We start from the raw sequence: 19,670 nt of genomic DNA, 5'->3' as shown, positions 1-19,670 counted from the left end.
GGATCCAGCCTGGCACTGCTGAGACCTTTCAGACTGTGAGATGGGAACAGGAGCAAGCTCACACTGTGTTATCTTTCAAATTATCCAGCAAGAGTTTAAAAATAAGCTACCTTCTCCAGTATGCCTTTATACCATGACTTCTCAGATAAGAAGTCTCCTTCCTTCCTCCTAGATGCCTCCCTGCAGCTGCCATCACAGAGCGAAGTAAGCGAAACAGATTATGGCAAACAAAATTACCCTCCATGAACAAACCTTGTTGTTTTTCTCCAGGCTTAAATTTCATTAGGAAAATAATTTTATTAATATAACCCATCTTCTTTCAGCATAAAGAGTGCTGGCATTTTGTTTGTCAGCTAGCAGAGGAGCATCAGGCAGCCCTGCATTACGAGGACTATGCAAGGAAGGAGTTTAACTGATGCTGTGCATTTGCTATCTGGAAGGCACGTTCGCATTTGACCCTGTAAAAGAGAAATGCCATTGCACCTTTTTTCTTCAACCCTTTGCTGCAGTTGGTGTATAAAGAAATGCACGCTCCTGTTTCTGCACAGGAAACGTGCAACTTGGTTGTGTTCACAGCTTACCATCAATTTTTTCTCTTTCTCTGCTGTCTCAGTCCCATGGGTCACGGGAGGCTGAGGCTGGCTGACACCTCTGGGCACCGCCTAGTCCCGTGGCTCAAGGTAGGGTCAGCCAGAGCGGGATGCTCAGGACAATACCCAGTTGGGTTTTTAGTATCTCCAAGGACAGAGACCCCACAACCTCTCTGAGCAACCTCTCTGCAATCAGCATGTCCAAAATAGACAATTAACCCTTAAAATAATGAGCAACAAGAAGCCAACAGAAGAGAGATCAAGCTTAGCCTCCTTCAGAAGTTGTTCTCCTTGCAACGGCCTTTTTGGTTGGATGCACATGGCATGGACGCAGCCTTTAGAGGGATGTACCTTATCCTGGGTCTGTACCACAAACATCGAAATAATGGTATGGTGAAATATCACATCCATAATGGGATGTAGACCAGTCCATAAACTCTCTTTATTCCTTCATCATTTGGCATCGCTGCCAATCAGTCTGGAGGAATCTCGTGGCAAATGGCAGGGAAGCAAGGGGCGAGGTTCGCATGCTCCAGGCTCCCTCAATTTACCCTCCATAAAAACAGCACCTGGTGTTTTCACCCCAAGCTGGATGTGTGCTAGAAAACATATGTCTGCTGGGTCGTCCTACAGGATTAAGAAAGGTATTGTGGCTGCTTTCTCTCTACTGTATCCTTCAAGGCCAACACAGCCTTTAGTCCTTTTTTACAAACCAGAGACTATGTAAAGCTCCAAAGTAAAATTTTCCACAGGAAGAATCCAGAAAGTGTTTCCTTTAGATAAAAGCAATTATTTTCATTATAGCTTTCTAACTTTTATTTCTATAATATAATATATTTAATATATAAATATATTAGAGAAAATATAACAAAACCAAAAAATTCAAAACAAAAGCCATTTTGAAAAGGAAACTCTAAACATTTTGTTCTGAAATAGTCAAAACAGAATATTTTGACATTGTCAGAATTTTTTCCCTCAGGTTCTCTTCCAAAACAAAATTCCAGAGGAAAAAACCCCAACATTTAATTAGCATTTCTATTGAACTTCCACTTCAGCCCTGCAGAATCCACAGGATATGGGTTTTTTTTGTAGCAACTTTTGCAGTCAGCACTTCTATACACAAACATGCGTCGTGTACAGAACAAATGACCATGTATTTTGATGTGATAGATATTTTTAGGTTGTTGTATATAAATAAACTAGATATCAATTAACCAGATTAGAAACCTTGCTAGAGCCAGACTGTAACTGATAATGAACTTTTAAAAAAAATTTAATATGGCCATTGCTGAAGCAGGACAATAGATTCAGTGGATGATCAGACTGATATTAATGAGCATAATTATCTCTCTGTTCCAAGTATGGTATCTTGGTAACACTAATTTTCTTGTTAACTGATAAAGGTTGTGGAACAGATTTATCCCTGGGTGGGAACGCAAAAGAATTTAGGAAAAAATAATTAAACAATGTTCTTGAATTTCAACATGAAAATACACATTTGCGTATATATTTTTTTTTCCCAACAGGGACTCTTCCTTGAGCCGTAGGTCAGTGTTTAGCCACCCTGAAGATAGCCCTTAAGGAACTTGCAAGATCTGCCAAAGCTTCCAGGGATGGCTCCGTAAGCTGTCTTCTATTATTGCACACATTAGGATTGAAAGCGGAGCTTTGCCAGAGGCAAGCTCACAATATTGCAAAAAATTCCACCCAATGAGTGGCAGGCTATAAGAAAAACAATATTGATGTGTTTTCCTCTATTTGTGGTTTCTTTTGTCCACAGAGGTTTTTTTTTGTCTCTCAATGACGGCAAAGCAAAATTGTCTTGCAAAATGACAACTGGAAAATAACCCTGAGAATATATTGGATTTCCTAACTAGTAATTAACTAACTTGAGCTTAATGGAATGTATTATATATTTCACTCAGTCTACAGAAGATTAGTAAACTCAGAGTAATATTTTCTTTTGTTTTGATTGCAGTGCTTGAGGCAAAGGCAGCTTAATACTTCACAAGTAAGTGTTTTGCATTCTTAAAATATCTGTACGCTCCAACGTGTCACGGCATCCTTGTCGGAGGTGACAGCAACTACATTGCGCGTCACACGCTCAACCCCCTGCCCTCGGGATGCACCAGGGCATGGACAATATCGATGCCTACAGTTAGGTGGCATGTGTCTCCTCCTTTAAAAGAGCAATTCACCTTCTTCTAAGAGAAATGGTCCTGACTCCCTCCACCACCTGCAGAGACACCCCTCCCATCTAACCTCAAGCTTCCCAAAAAGAGGCAAGGGGAAAAGTGCTCCCAGCGATGGTCAGCAAGAGTTGGGGGCCTTTGACAAACTCTTTTACCACATTTAAGTATGAAGCTGTTGTAGTCACCAGAACTCAGGCACTAATTCATGTCACTTTATTCTTCTCCTTGGTTCTTCATTTCTGTAAAATGGGCACATTCTCAGGTACAGCATTTTATTACATGTTGACGTTTACGGCTTTCTAAAGGAAAAAAGTAATCTGGTTTTCAAAGAACCCTCTGTGTCTTTAAGACTGCCTCGCAGAAACAAAAATACAAATTTTGACATATGTTCTGTTGTGCAGTATCGGAAAGAGCAGGTTTTACTGAGATTGTCTAGGACAAGCTCAAACAACAATGGACATCTTTCCTCCCTGTATAAGTCTTTTTCATGACTTTACACTATTAGGTGCTGTGCAGGAGTGGCTAGGGACCGAGGCTCAAACCTGAATTCTAAAAGCTTCGTCAAGGCTCTTTTTTTGTGGTTACAAACAGCTGTGGCTGAGAGTATTCTGCTTTACTCACTATGCAGCAGTCTAAAAGTGTAATCACATTACATCACTGCTGATTAAGTTCACATGCAATAGACACTTGGCATGGCCCCTTTCCAGCCCCGTGCATAAAGAGTGAGTAAAGAAACCCATTAGGGAGGTCAGTGCCTTTAAAACTTTATTAATTGCGGAGTAACTTAAATGCCAGTCATCCATTGCTTCGGCTGGACCACTTGCTTCTCATCAGAGGTTGACAGCCATGGCTAAAGCAGTTTCTTCTCTTGCACTCTCTGACAACGTGTTTCAAGGATCAGAAAAAAACCTCTCTTCTGCATGATTTATACCTAGCTCCATAATTCCCAGGGAACGTCCACCTGCAGCTATGAAGCACAGTACCGACATGGATATGGTGACATAAAATGTCTTTTCTGGGCTTATTTTGGGTATGACCTACTTCTTCTTCCTCCTATTTGTCCATGTGGGCCAACAACCACTATGGGGAAAATTAAATTTCCATTTCCTGTGCATCCTCCCGGATTTACTGAAATTTTACATCCAGTAAAACGAGACTTTGTCATCATTTGCTCTGGGCTCCTCAAAACAGACTTTTGGTTTCTTGGAAAAGATTTAGTTTTCCAGGGAGATGTTTCTTCATGATTTCAGCGAAGCACCAATGTGTTTTAATAAAATTCAATAAAGTGTATATATGTCAGGGAAGATTTAATGTCGATAGTGCTGGTGTGCTTTGGAGATTCAATTATCCTTGGGTGAAAAAGACATGAACGTTACTGGCGCATGAGTGAAAAGGGAACATTTGAAAAAAATACGCTTTATCCAGCCAAAGTAGAAATCAGGTGAATAAATAAGAATATATTTTAGCCACAGGAGAGACTATACATGTGTTCTGCACTGCAGAGGCACCGTCCTGTCTAACAGACAACAGTGTTTTGAGATCTATGAAACAAGTGTTTTCTTGCTCATACATCAGCAAAAGCAGATGTTCAACCTGTCAAAAGCAGTGGAGTTGACATTGTACCTCTCAAGGACTGGCTGTTCAAATCAGCAGGGTTTCTTCTGATGTGAAGTTTGTAACTGGAACGACATGATCAAAGTTGGTATGTCGGTGTGGGAAGGTCCCATCACTGCTCTCTTCCCGGGGCTTTCCAGAGTAGTGGGTAGCACTTGCAAACTCCTACCCAGGCCCTGCTAAAAACAGTGACAAAATGGGATTTAAATAGCAAGCAGACCCTGAGCTGGCTTCTTCTATTCCGGGTGAGCCTCAGCCCAGGGGAATATGTTATTTTGCGTTGCTCATTGGTCAGTTCTTACTTCCTACATTTGACGGTGATCACGGGAATTTGGTCAAAACCCTGGGCTTTGTGTCCAATTCATGCTCTAGGTCAGGGTTTTTGACAGTGCCCTTGATCTCAGCCAGCATATCCATGAACCTGGTGTCAGCTTTGCATTTATAAGAAAACCGGAAAGTGGGAGGACAGTTTGCAAAGCTCTGCTTAGCACTCTTCCTTCAGCAGCTGCTGCCACGGGCAGCTGAGGAGGTGAGGCTAACTGAATCCAGAGTGAAGGAAACCGAGTTTTACAACCTATTCAGAAGAAGCCATTTATTTAATGGAAAGATTTGTCTACATTATTTTGGATGTTATGGTTTATACATCAAGTGCAAAATAACCCTTTCAAAGCTCTGGTATGAGGTTCAGTTTGAGTACTGTGTATTATAAAAAAAAAAGACCACCCTTCCCCTTCCCCCACATTCAAGAAACTATTATCCCCAGGGCAGGGAAATGAATGTAAAAGGGACATTACGAAGCTGTATCCCCTGTCCGCCAGTGGCCCATGCTTACTGAGTGCTACGAAGGAAGCACACTGCGCTTTCCCCGCTATACCTTTGCTTTGGATAGCAAGATGACTTGCTCTGCAGAAATCACATCTTAGCAAACCACAGCCTGCATCTGTGTCTGGTTCAAATTAATTCACAGCCCCCCCCAAAACTGAGGGGATTCACTCGCTCTTGAGGATGGCAGACAAAATCAGGGAGATTTTGTTTTCTTTACCTATCAAGAGAAGGAAGTGTGCAATGAAATTAAAAAGATTTTTTCTAAAGTGCCACTTGAAGGGAGAAATCATTGAAAACTAAGTGATTAAACCGTGGGTCAGAACCATGCCAGCCTGCCTGGTTATCCTCAGTGTGCAGGTAGTCGAGAGATGGAAACGTTTCATACTATGTAAAACAATATTGGTGAGCACTGCATGTTGCCTCTGTATAACTGCATCTGGAAAAGGGAGGTCTTGTCTCCTCAAGCGCTGAGTGATGTCTTACAACCTGTTTCTTTCCAGTCAACCTGGAAAATGTACACTTGGGTTTCAAGGGAGAGGAAATATTAAGTATTTTCTCATCAAACTTGGCATTATCTATTTAGCAGGCAGGCCTCTCTCCCACTGTACAGTATTTTTCCATTGTGTTGAATCAAACTTTATCTTCAACTCTGCTTCCCCATTCTAATAATAACAACGTGGCGTTCAAAGTGTGGCTTCACAAGTGATTCATTTCCTCAATACTGTTGATTGGGACCTTACACTACTTCAAATGTAGGCAGCAATTTGGCTTTTTAACACATTACAGATAACATTTCTTTTGCATTGGGATGAACTTATTATGGGCTTTAGAACCAGGACCTGATTATTTGCTACTCTTCTGCTGATAGGAATGGAGAGATGAAGGAAAGTAATAGATTGGGTAAGAACTCATTAAACGTTGAGGCAGAACAATAGGCTCTTCCAGCCTTTAACTCCTTAGATTCATCTAGATTCTTTCAATCTCAGCATCCTCCAGCCACCGGAGACTAAAACAACAACGAACTGAATGCAGAAAAAAGCCAGGCAATTATTTAACTTGAGTAAAAATTTAATGGAATCTGTAAAGTCAGAGAAAGATAATGATTCAAGAAGTAAATGGTGTTGCTGAGATTCTGTTGTACAAAAAGAGACCAAAATGGCAGAGTGAGCCGGAAACCGCTCCCCTTTTCAGGTTGGTAATGATTTTATAAGGAGCTCTAAACACAGAGGCCAAAAAACTTGGGAGACTCTACCTACCAACTCCAGACCTACCTAAAGATGCTCAGCTCTTCTGAGAGTTGGGGTACTTATGTTTTAGCACCTTGACGTAGGCTTAGGCACGTGCTATGCCTTATATTCACCTGATGCATGTTCTTTTAATGTATCTTGGATTGCTTTACATGCTTGACAGGCCATGTTTCTTTCTATTGGCCGAATACAGCACTGCAAATGCAAAAGCCTGACTGCAATAACCAACTCTTTTTCTTCTGAGGTTTACATTATCATCTTTGTCTCATTATTCCTGGATGGCTGCCCATCATTTCTTATATGGGTCTTTCTTCAAAGGATGAAAGGAGAAGGGTGTGGGAAGGGAAGGGAAAGAAATCTTGCTTTTTCTTAGAAAAAAGAGCAAATAAGTCACTGAACTGTATGGGTTTTATTATTTATGCAGCATACTTTGGGATACTAACGTGTGAGTCAGCTGAGAACAGATAGAAAGGAAAATAAAGATGTCTCTGCTGTCAAGGGAAAAAAAACCACTCACCACCTCATTTATCTCCCCCTACCTCTGATGTGGGTTATGAAGAAGGATGCCCAAAAGAATAGAGCCAAATTAGCAGAATACAGATTGAGGGGATGGTGGCATTAGCTGTGCCTCTTGCTGATACTTATGCCATGGAGCTGCAGATGATGTGGTGCAGGTGGCAGTGGCAGACACGGTCCCAGCTCCAAGGATGTGACACATCCTTGCACAGTGCGAGGTTCTGCACAGCAGAAACACCAATTTTGTCTTTCAAGAGCTTTTTCCTCGTGTAACTCTCAAAATATCTCACCTGCCAAACATTGTAACAGCTATTAAAAATTAATATTTATACTGGTTCAGAGTTTCGGATACCCTTTAATGGGACAGATAGCCTGAGTTCCCCACATGCTCACCTGAATGCCACTGCCACCATTTCCATGTGGCTTAACTCCATTCGCCCAGATGGCTTTGTACCTCAGCCATCATATTTTGACATGTCTGAAATCACCCTGGACAAAATAGCCAGTAAATGCAACAGAACAGCACTGGAACCCAAGGGAACATCTCCAATTAAGCCATAGTGTTGACTACATAATTTCCAAGGCTTTGAGCCTGATCTCTTTTTTTTGTTCCTTTTTTTTTCCCCCTCCTTGCAGTTAATAAGAACCTTTTAAACATTTTTTTCTCTTAACAGCTTAGCTGAGGTCACTTCAGTACAGCACATGGATAGAAGAGGCCAGCACTATGTACTCCTACACCCCATGCAATTACACCCTGTATATACATGCAGTTGGTGCATAGGCTATTTGGTGGTTCTCCTCTCAGGGAAGATGATATGCAGATGCTGGGGATCTGCACCGAACTGTACAGACCTCTGAGCCCTGAACAATCAGTGAACAGTTGTACAATTGTCCCCTTCATAGAGAATGAAATTCACAGCTGAATCTGAGTATTGGGAACCTTCAAGCCTAGGCAGAGACCTTGAGGAGGGCACACTTACAGCGGAGGTGTTCGAGGGATGGCTTTGACATGGGGATGACATCCACCCTTCCTGCAGAGGTGATGATGCTCCAAAAGGCAGCGGCACATCCCTGCTCCCCACAGCCTCAGCTGCAGGTTGCACACACAGACTAGCAGAGAAGGGGGATTTTTTTGTTGTTGCTTCTTGCAGGTGAATTCTTAAGCCATCTGCAGAAAATTTTCTCTTCGTGGCCAGGAACACGTGGCCCAAGGGTTGGTGGGGGTGGATATTTTAACTCCCCGCTCCCTCCCTCCGGCTGAACAAAGCCCTTGATTGAGAGATCGGCTCTGGACTTTGCAAGAAAAGAGAGCTTGGGGCTTTTGTGCGTGTGCGTGTGTGTGTGTATTTTTCTTTTCTTTCCACCATACTAATGAAATTTGCAGACACAGAGAGGAAACTGAGAGTTATTTATAGGAGTGAGAGGAATGTGAGGCCTAATTGTGCTTAGTCTATTGCTAAGTATGTAATCTGTTTGCTATTAAATTTTACAGTCTTTCAGCAATGTACATAGGTTCTATTGTGGTTTTTTTTTCTTTTAAGGGGAACATATACATTTGATGAAGGAAAAATATAACTCTACAGTGCTTGTGAGCTTTAAGAACAAGTGACATGAGGCAGCCTTTTAAAGGAAGCAGAGGCATTTGTAGGGTTAACTAGGTTGGGTAATTTTTGATTTTTTTTTCCTAATCATCTTTTCACACTTGTAAGATTTCTGTGTCTCTGGCCATGATGCACTGAGGGTACCTGGAGCTGATGGCTGTTTCCACAGGAGGTGGTGAGTCCCAGTGCATGCACAGGGTGAGGGTTTAGGAGCTGTGGGTTTTGCCCTCACCTCCTGGCTGGCCTTTGCTACCTTGCTCCGCCCCAGTGCCCAGCAAACCCATCTTGGCAGGTGTTTGCTTCCCTTACCACTGATTTCAGTGGTGAGAGGCTGATGATAACAGGGTGAAATGCTCTGTAGAAATGCAAAAGCAGTGAATCCTTTCATTTTTGCATGCTGTTTTACTGAGAGCCCTCCCCACGTCTCCCGTGAGCCCCCCGCGTCAGGAGCAAGGCTGCTGTAGGCACAAGGCGGTGGGCCCTTTGCTCTTCCCAGACACTGGGGACAAGCTGAGGCACTGGGAGCAGGGCCAGGGGTGCAGGGTCTCCTCCACGGGGCAGCCCCAGCTGCTGTTATGGAGCAGGGACGGCAGCACTGCCAGGCTCAGCCTGGAGCAGGGGCTTAGCGTGGGGATCTGAGCTGCTGAGCTAAGCGTCATTCCTCATGGAAAAAGAGGAAAAGTCAGGCATGCAATCCGATATAACTGCTAATATCTACCAGGCAAAAGTCAAGCACTCAAACAGCCCTGGAGTTAGCTGTTTTTTATTGCTTATCGCTGTCCACCAGTGCTGGAATATTCCATTCGTATAATTTTTGAGAGGCCCTAAAGGATCCTGTCACCTCCCCTGGGTCTAGGTTTCTCACTTTTTCAGAAAAACACTTTTCCTGGGATATTTTGCAAAATGCCACAGTGACTCACTCTTGTCACTCCTCTTTGCTGGGATAACAACACTAAAGGGAAAAACAAATTATATTTACTCCTGGTGTCCAAAATTGTCTTTGCCACTGCGAGCAGAATTTAGAAAGACAGAAATAGAGGAGTGATTATGGAGTGCATTGCAGTTATGAGGCAGCCCTGTGAGATCCTCCTCCGGGGTTACAGCTGAAAACAGAGGTGGACCGGCTCCATCCAGGCTGACTGCCCCTGAATGGGATGCAGAGCTGCTAGAAGACTGTGCAGCTGGGAGGGATGCAGCATGCTGCTCACAGCTGTGCTTTCAAACCAGTCTGCCCCCTCCCAAAGGGATTAAGGGCCCGAGATAACCAGTGGCAGTGAATCAAAGGCAAGAGCAAGAACTGCAAGGCAGTGCTTTGCTCTTTTCTTTGGCTGGTAAACCTGCCAGCCTGCCAGCACATATACAGGTGCAGGACAGTACTCCTGCTATTTTTCTTGCAAGCAAATATAAAAGAAGAAAAGACACTCAAGACGGACAGCGGCAGGTGGCATTTAGGGCCGAATCACTGAGAATTGCCCACTGTACATCTCCATGGAAATTGTCTAGCCCTTCTCCAGCTTGCTCGCACTCCCCTTTCAGACCCTGCTCCTAACTCTCAAATAAATTGACTTTATTCAGTGGGAGAATGAAGACCTGTGCTAGTTACCATGTTTCTGCCAGGCCACCAGGGAACCGCTGATTTAGTGTGTGACATTTGGTGTATTTGTAGGGTAAACGGGAGAAAATGCCAGGCAGGTTATCTGCAGCAAGGCACTCAAGCCCTCCCCCATTGCAAATAAGACATGGGATGCCAGTTGGCCACTGGCCAGTCATTTGGCCACTGACCAACTGGCTGACATTCGTTTCTTCCATACTTTACTCCTGGACCTGGTGGGAGGGGTGTTTTACAGCAGCAATTAGTTTATTCCTGGGGTAAACAGTAGAAATTGGAGGGTAATTGCAGCAAGAAGTTTGCTTCCTGTTCCAGTGTGAATAACCCGCTGGGTGCCAACTGGATGTTAGCCCTCAGATCTGTAAGGCCAATTGGCAGCTGGTCTGCATTTGTCCCTCTTAGGATTTGCAGATGTATGTTGGAAAGTGTGGGAATGGGGATCCCATCAGTCCATCCATCACTGCGGTGAGCTGCGGCGCCAGCAGCTCCAGTGAGGGGCTGCTCGAGGCAGGGCACGGAGCAGCGCTACTGTCGAGGCTCGGTGCAGGCAGGGCAAGGGCTATGTTGGGAGGTGCCTGATGACCCAATCCCACTGCTTTTCTCTCTTTCCCATCCTGAATAATGGACATCTTTCCTCCTCACAGTCCTGCTGGGCCCTCACGTACATTAGTTGGTAATACAACACTGCATGTTGCTGTTTTATCCTGTTTTGTAACCAGACCTCCTGCACCTCGCCTTACAGTTCTGCAGCAGGACCTATTCATTAGCGCAGGCTTTTGACTGGGCTAAAACCTCTTGCTGGCCTCAGCATCCCCCTGTGTTTCCAGAGTAACTCTCTCAAAGTTATTTAGCTAGCTGAGATTTGCTCCATTCAGTGTTGTCGCTACACAAACAAGGAGGACATGTATTTCTGCTGACCTTTCTTCACAAGTCAAACTTGACAAGTTTCCTATCCTTTTTTCTGTTTGCTTTTCTCCTCTAGTTATCATCCTCTTTGGCAGCTATCTCCCCTCATCATGCTGCCAGAAAGGAGCATAATGTACTAGAATACCTTGCTTAGATGATCTATCAAGCAACCCATCCCCTCTTCCACAACACGCTTTATTGTCTCACTTTTTTTCTTATTTCCATTGATCACGTGGATCCTTAGATCAATTTGCTGTCTTTTTTTTTTTTTTTGAGGTTACAATATTTTCTTTCGAGGTCTCCTGTATTATTTCACTGTCTTCAGGCTCCTCTCAGTTTTGCATCCTTACTTGTTGAAATTTCCTAAAGGCTGATGTCTCCAGGCCAAGGTATACTGCGCTATTTTCCAGCTGGGAGGTAACAACAGCATACAATCCAAAGGAGGGACGGCTCCGCTAGCATTTCATCCTCCTTCTCCTTGGATTTGAGTAGCAGTGGTGGCTCAGAGCTAGAGGGCCAGACCACGGTCTCCATTTAGGTGGTGAAAACCCCGCAAATCCATCCAGTGATTTAACTGGAGTAACACCGAGAAAAAAGATCAGCTCAGCATGTCCAAGGACAGCTTATTCAAGTTGCTAATATTACTGACATAAGGAAATATTTATACACATTCGGACATTTTCCGTTTTCACTGAGACCTCTGGTGTGTGGTTGGGAAAGGCGCCCGGAGGGCAGAAGTAGGAGGGGAGGAAAGAGTGGGGTGGGTGAGTGACCATGGTTGCGCCTCATTGCCAAGGGCATTGAGCGCCGCCCTTGCCACACCACCAAAGAGAGGGGTGAAACAGAAAACTGCTGCTTACCAACATTTTTACTGAGCAGATATGTTAGAAGATGATATGTGGGGAAGTAGATCATACTCAAGCAGAATTTGGAATAAATCTCAAAAAGTCCTTTGGCTGCAGCATCCTTGAACTCAAGATAAAGAAATTTTTATCCCTTGGATATGTTCTGTCAACTGAATGTAGCTTTGTGAAATTTATTGTTTTTGCAGAAATCAGGACGACATATTTTAGGATAGTCCAGACATCTCTGGCTGCCTGGATTTCCTCAGTTTAAATTTGCTAGTTCCCCTCCACCTAAAAGAAAAAAAAAAAAAAAGAACTTTCTTAACCTCTTTGCTGGGCACAATTCATAACAAACAAACAAACAAGCAAACAGCCTCCATCTGGAAAAAAAATCTGGCAAAGAAAATGTAGTAAGGGGCGGGGGGGGGCAAGGTTCTCTCACAGATATTAACCTTTACTCTTTGAGATGTGTTCGTCCTTCAGAAACGAGCAGCTGTCTAAATCGTTAGGAGGTTGCTACGGATTAAGGCTAGCCAAAATACGTTCTTTTACTGTCTTAAATTTCCTCAATGTAAAATAAATGTAAGCTAAGCTGCTCTAACTGCGGATGCTGCCACTGCTTACACAGAACCCAGTTTTGATACGAATGGATTACATCCTTTCTTAAATTGATTTAATATTTGCATGTGACCTGAGAGTGTGAACACATGATACGGCACATCTTTAAGGGGAATCAGAGTTATAAGAAAGAGCTTGGAGTCTATGTGCTTCAACTAACAGCCAGGGCAGGCTGGTTTAATGCTGTAGCTATGGGACCACAGGATAACTGCACTTAACTCCCCGCGACTATTGCTCTACCTATTTTTGAGTTTATCATGAAAAAAAGCCTGCTGAATCTTAGCATCTTTGGGCTGGGGATAGGGTTTTCATTCTGTATCATGCAGTCCCAGTTACACAGCATTTCTGAGGCAGAGGCACTGCCCTTTTGCTCTAATCACCAGTAGTAAGGGATGATAATACCGCCTTTTGCCATCCGAGAAACTTGTTTCATTCAGCTAATACTAAGTGCATGTTTATCCAAAAGGAAAAAACTCCAGTCCTGGATTTCCCGTGGGCTCATCAGCTCCATCTTTCCTTCCATCAGAGCTGAAGATGGTCAGTGATTTGCAAGATCATCCCAAAAGGCAGAAACAAGGTGAGAAGTGGTGATTTGAGTGTGCGCTAATGAAGTTCCAGCTTGTGCCTTATAGTTGCAGGCATCTCTTCCCGCGCCTTCTCTAGCAGTTTATTTATTCTGATAGAAAACATTCCTCGACTCTAAATAATTTTCTGGCCCTTGGTGACATTTTTCTGTCATTGATGGAATTTGATGTGCATTCCTTGTTATCATCAGCCATAGATGCTCTCAGCTTAGCCTCTTTAACTGTCATATAATAGAGTTGAATGAAAAAGGGCAATATTCATCCCAATAAAGAAGTCTCTATGTATCCCTTGAACACCTACAACGCTTCCAGGGAATGCATGTGGCTTTTAAATGGTTGCATTGCACTGAAAGGAAACACGCTTGAGGAAAAAGGCTAGAAGGAACCACTGCATGTGGAGAAGCTGGCAACCCTCTACTTGGCCTTGCTGATAAATCTGGTTCCTTCCAGCACAGCTAAGAATTAGCCTGTGGATAGGAGCCCTCTGTTCTTCAGCATCCTACATGGACCAAGCTGCAAGCAAGCAGGGATGCCCATGTTGTCCCTCCAGACCTGACCCCCTGTGCCAGCCAGGCTGTTACTGCAGAGCAGCTCCAGGCTGCAAATAGCAACAGGGAAGAAGAAAGAGCAAATGGCTGCAAGCATCCACCTCGGTTTTGAGTACCTCCCGCTGCCTCCTCCAACCACTCCCAACCCCCAATGCCTTCTGATCCTGTACCTACAGGACGAGCGGAGCTGCAGCCAGCACAGCCCAAAACTCTGGCTAAAACAGCGCTGGTCCAGCAGCAAAAGCAATTTCCATTTTCCCAGCACAGGCTGTTTTGCAATCTCATAATTTCTTTGGACCTTGCTTAGAGAATAAGGCACGGCAGTGAATCAGCAAGTTAAAAAAGTTAACAACTGCAGCAGATAATTACAGCAACATCTTTACCTTGTAGAAACAACATCTTAAATTAGATTTCAGTTGCACATGTCAAAAAGAGGACAAGACTAGAGATCAGAAATTCAGCCTGTGTCAGTCCGGGCAATCTGCTTTGTATCATGTGCTGAACTGGCTCAGTTAAAAGGAACAGCTGGCAAGAGGCGTTTGGTTTTTATTTTTTCTCTTTTTTTTTTAAGTTTTTTTTTTTGTAATCAATTGTAAATCAAATTCTTTCAGTTGTCTTCTACTGCTAACAAAGGCTCCCTATTGCCAGGTTAGTGTGTTTGTGTCATTATTTTAAGTATTGTTTGGATGTGTGTATGACACCGAATGGTGTAATCGGCCGACTGAAAGACGGGGGCAGGTGACAGTCGTTTGCAGCTACATACGTGCAGTGCAGGCTTTGAACTTCCAGTTGCAGGCTTTTATAGCATCCTTGCTATTAATTACCCTTCAGGAATTAATAATTCAATAGTCCTTCCTTCTGCTACAGCATTTTGACAGCAGTGAGCGTAGCTGTTTCATTGTAGATAACAATGATAAAATACACATAATTTAATATTCTTGTTCTCTCCCAGCAAGTGAGGCAGAGGTATCCTAGCCAGTTCCCCTCCTAGCCAGCATCTGCCTTAAAGCACAGCTCCTGCAACAGCCTGGACAACATCCACGACGCTTTGGGTGTCCGTGCCTGAGTTCAGATGTCAGCTCACGAGGTGTGTCCCCGTCGCTGCAGGGCCATCGCGCAAGGCCAAGCCAGTTCCCTCTCATTTCCCTCGGCTGGAAAATCCACTGATGTCAGTGGGACTACCGAAAGTCTGTAAGTCAAGTATGAATTAGGATAAATGCAAGACTGGGTTGTGCATTTGCTTTCTGCTCACTTTCTTGTATTCTTTTTATTACTGCAGAGGCTCATGGGATTGTATGGTTTTGCCACGTTCACACCAGAAGTCAGAAGTCCCACCCACACGTGAAGGGAAATGCGATATAGGAAGTTATTATATTTACCATACAAGAAAAAAAAATCTCTTGTAAATCTGTCAGATGATGGACATCAGGGTACAGTAATGCAAACACAGCACTGGGATTGAGGAATGACTGGCTAGTCACACTACAGAGCTTTTAGCTCCCCATACAGAACTGCCAGTGGGGTGAATAAATCCCAGGGAGTACCAAGACGACCTCACCCAGGATATAAAAGTAGCCCCATTCTATCCATGGCAACTGAAAATGCTGTGTTATGGCATGTGCATTAGCCTTACCCTGAGAAATGCACGGTCTGTTCCAAGAAGATCCATTAAAACAGCAACAACAAAAAATGACACAGCCAACTCGAAACAGAGGTCAGGAGAGTACAGCTGAGACGATGCCTTGCTGTCCCTGAACTCACTCGCTGCATAGCTCAAGGAGAGCTTCACTGCAAACTCTCCCGGTTGCTTTGGGTCCTGCCTTGTCTCCTTTGGCTGGTTGATGAGAAATGTTAAGTTTCCACACGTTACTCTGTTCACAGTGGATGTCAGCTGTTATTATTCATAATATATTGGCAACATAGAAAGAAAAAAAGATTTTCTTTGGTTAGAGAGAAAGTAACAAAATTAATAGCGTCTCTTTGTTAAAAATGAGATACCTAAACTATAATCACCAAGTTTACTTTTCTTGAGTCAGAAACCATGAATCATCCTGTAAAATCAGATCAAATTCAAGATTAGTTTCTCATGGTATTGCTGAGGAATTTCAGATATTTCCATTGGGAAAAGAGCTATTTCTTTAACCATCCCAAGGTTAGTGTGTTCGGTCCGATTTTTTCTTGTATAATGAAGGTTGCCCAAAGGTAAGGAATGTCAAGATCTAGAAGTGGAGTGCAAAAATTAAATAAAAGAAAATAGGGAGATTAGGGCAAGATTAAGAGACCAAAGTTAAGCGGAGACACAAATCAGACTATTTGAGCTACGCAGAAAGTTCATAAAAGCTTATGACTGTCTTGTTGAATACTACACAAAAATATTTCAAATCACTGGCTAGAGAAGCCTTCTCCGGCCATCTGTGCCAGTTGTAAATAAAGCAATACAGAAAGTTATCTGAACACAGGTTTCACAAGTTTTTTCTATTGCGTGGCAGTCTGGCAACTGCCCAATATCTAAGACACACATTAAGGCATCAATAAACCTGCGAGATCACTGTGAATAAAATCGTGCTCTTTGCTACTAGATTTTACAGATGCCAGAACCCAAATCATTCCAAATTACTTTACAAACCAAGGGTGATATGGTCTGGGGAAAGTGGGCTTAAAAATGGGTTGTATATTGCCTTGCTTTTATACCTGCTTTTACTGAAAGCTCATATAAGAAAGCTGGGTCTAGGAGGACTTACCCCGTGGCTACGGGTCTGAGATGGGATTCCCCTGTCCCGGCTCCTGTCTGCCATATGGCCCCAGGCTCAACTGTATGACTCTGAAAAAGTTATTTTTACTCTCTGTTGACCCACTGGGTTGCCCTGCTGCTCAGCCATGGATGATGGTCCTTGCTCAGCCTCAAAGTTTATCCATTCTGATTTTAACACCTTTGGGCAGGAACCACCTCTTACTTCATACTCACGTGTTGCCCAGCAGAGCAGTGCCCTGTCTGTATTTTATTCTTCTTGGGACTGTTGACTCACCAGTTCTGAACTGGTGGCACCATCTTAAAATCAGACACAGCGAGACAAGATACAGCTTGAAGAAAGCAGGATTTTTTTTTCTGAATAAACTCTGAGAAATGCTGGGTTTATTGCTGTCTTTGAATTTATGAGTAGTTTTGTTCCTTTCCTTCTGTTAAGGAGCTAATATCTGGTAGATGGACCGATAATACAATGGGTTTTTAAGTAATGCATTTTTCCGCTTAGTCCAGCTTTGGAGGACTCCCTCAGCCGCAGAAATGTCTGTTTCTTCTCCAGCTAATATCAACCTATTAATAATGCTGGGCAGTGACTACCTTCTGTAGGCTGCTGCTGGGGCTGAGGCTACAAAATGCTGGCTCTTGACCTGAGTGTACTGGGGCAGATGAAGCATCAGCAAAGACAAGCATCCCCAGGTCCTCCAGCATGCACACCGTCAACAGCCTCATGGGGGGGAGAAATCTGTGTGCAGCACCCGTCCCACTTGGCAGCAGCCATTTCGGAGTGGCACTTGGCCCGAGGTCATCATCCACTTTCTGCCACTGTAGCAGGGAATGGCAAGAGCACCCAGATGGTGATTCACCCACCCAGCTCTGGACGCGGTGAACCACCCTTTGAAAGCAGTCATCTCCCACCACCAGTAGCTTGAGAGGAATTACAGAAAATCAGCTTTAAACAGATGCCTAACTTAAGATCAGTAACCTTGGGTGAAATTAATCCCATCCTATGGGATCTTCTATCTCAGGTCAGTTAACCGTGTCCCATTACTACTTTCTTTTGGAATATCCTTCTAGTCATGACATATATTCAGGCAAAATCTTGCCTGCTACTTGGTGGGAATTTTCTGAAGTGTATTTTTTTTTCTTAAATAAAGCCTTGAGCCAATCACACTGAATCAGTGGTGCTGAGCAATAGCAGAAAGTGAAGCTACAACTACATGGGTAGAAATTTTGATGCAGAGGGTGAATAATATTTCGAAGTGAAAAGTATCATGCTATTTTCACCTCCTGTTTTTCAAAGGAGTAGGAGGAGAGCGAGAGAAGGTGCACACTGAAAATCCTGAGTAAGATTTTTAATAATGTAGATTTCTCCCCCACTTTTATCCCCCCCTTTTCCTTCACATAGTGAGAAACTTCCCAAGGTTGCCAATGGCACTAAAACAGCCAGTCCACTTTCAGAATTTCAGTCACCTCTTAAACACTTAGAGGCTGAATTGAGTGAAAACCCGTTTTCAGAAGAGTTTCCAAGGAAGTAGAAAGTTTCCACACCCTGAATCTTGCACTCAAAGAAGTGGAAACTAGATTGTTGCTGCCAACAGTCTGAACCGTTGTATCGCAGGCTGCTGAACACTATATGCTATAATAAAAAATGTGAACATGCTTGGTGCTGTATTAAAACACACAAATACAATTTGAGAAGTTTAGCTGAACTATATATGACTTGTTTTTTATTTTTTGCTTGCATTTTCTAGGCATAATGTTGCTTTTTAGCCACCTGATAACAAATAAATTCTGATGAAATTGCACAGCTTGTGTTTTGCAAATGTTCAAGCTTTGCAATTACAAGGACTCCTCCATAAAAAGACAGGGGGTAACGTGCCTTGTGTCAAAGGCACCTGGATAAGAAAATCTGTAGACCCAACTGTTCGTGAATGACTAATCAGGAAGGATACGTGCCATCGGATCTTTTACTGATCTTGTCTATTCTTGCTTTAAAATTAAAGCCTGGCTTTCACACAGTGCTGCAAGGAAAAGTAAATGTTCAACAGGACAATGAATTGAGACCCTACCCTGGACATGACAGGTATTTGAAGACTCCTACTTTGTGAAGCTTAAATTTGGGGGTGCTGAACATTTCCGCTCTCCAGTGAGGAGGGCAGGACTTGTGTCCAACTTTTTTTTCATTCCTTTATATGGTAGCGCCCAACTGGGGCATCAGTAGTAAACCATTTGGAGGGTTAACTTCACAACTGACAGAGCTGCTTAGCGCGGGCAGGTTTTATTATAGGTCGGCTCTTTCACCAGCTTGCAGCTCATGCGGGGCTGAGTACTGAACGTTGGCAAAGGGCATTTATGCTGCTGGAGGTTCACAACAAAAGGACACCGCACAGCTCAGATGGAAAAGACCTATCAGAGATGGATTCATCTTTCTGCCAATTCCATACAACTTGACCCTATCAGAAGGAATTTTATAATAATCAGGTTAGGGTTTAAATAGCCTTTCCTTTCTGTTCACCCTTTCTACTTTGTGTAAGAAGATTTATTGCTTACAATATTCCATTTAATGACCACTTTAATGCAAGGATAAATGTAATAATGTAAAAGGCAATATTTTATTTTAAAATTCATTCTCATTCAGTGCTTGAAGTCCATGGAAGAACTCTTCTTGGACTTAGAAGCTTTGGGTGGACAATGTCGGGTTCATATAGTTTGGTCCTGCTTGCTTATATTGCATCTCTATAGTAACATACAGCTGATGATCCATTCAATCACCTGATGTCAATGGCTCTATCAGATTTCCAAATCAGAGGAGGGTATAAATAATAGCAAAGCTGTGTAGGGCTTGGTAATGAAGTTACTTAGGAGAGCTGGTTGAGAAAATGGAGAAAGTGTTCAATGATGTTTTGGGATTCCTCTGTCCTAAACACTGATATTTGCTGCCAAAGTCAGGCTTAGTCTTGTTATCATTTTGGCATAGCACAGTAAAGCTGAATTAAATTATTGTAATTAAATTGTTGTTATGTAAAAGCCGATTGCTTTTCATATTATACAATACAAAGCAGTTATTGTATAAAGCAACCAATCAAACAAAACAAAAATCCTTTCCAGAAAATCCTTCTCGTTTAAAGTGTGATCAAATACTAAAAGCCTTTGTAATGAGCAAGTAAAGTTTGTGAACAAGATTTATTTCTCTACAAACTAACTTATTTTCTATTCCAGTCCAAAAAAAAAA

The 19,670-nt window shown here is 43.0% G+C and overlaps 1 long non-coding RNA gene across 1 annotated transcript; it reads left to right on the top strand.

Moving 5' to 3' along the window:
* Positions 1-13,036: 13,036 nt before the first annotated feature.
* LOC142065175 (uncharacterized) lies at positions 13,037-16,739 on the top strand. Its single transcript, XR_012663308.1, has 3 exons — positions 13,037-13,140; positions 14,648-14,886; positions 14,975-16,739. It is a non-coding gene; the product is annotated as an uncharacterized LOC142065175 (long non-coding RNA).
* The last annotated feature ends 2,931 nt before the right edge of the window (positions 16,740-19,670 follow it).

Source organism: Phalacrocorax aristotelis, chromosome 16 (genome assembly GCF_949628215.1).
Source record: "Phalacrocorax aristotelis chromosome 16, bGulAri2.1, whole genome shotgun sequence".
In the NCBI taxonomy this organism is placed as follows: domain Eukaryota; kingdom Metazoa; phylum Chordata; class Aves; order Suliformes; family Phalacrocoracidae; genus Phalacrocorax; species Phalacrocorax aristotelis.
Note: the sequence above shows the minus strand (reverse complement) of the source record. Positions and strands in the feature narration are given on the sequence as shown.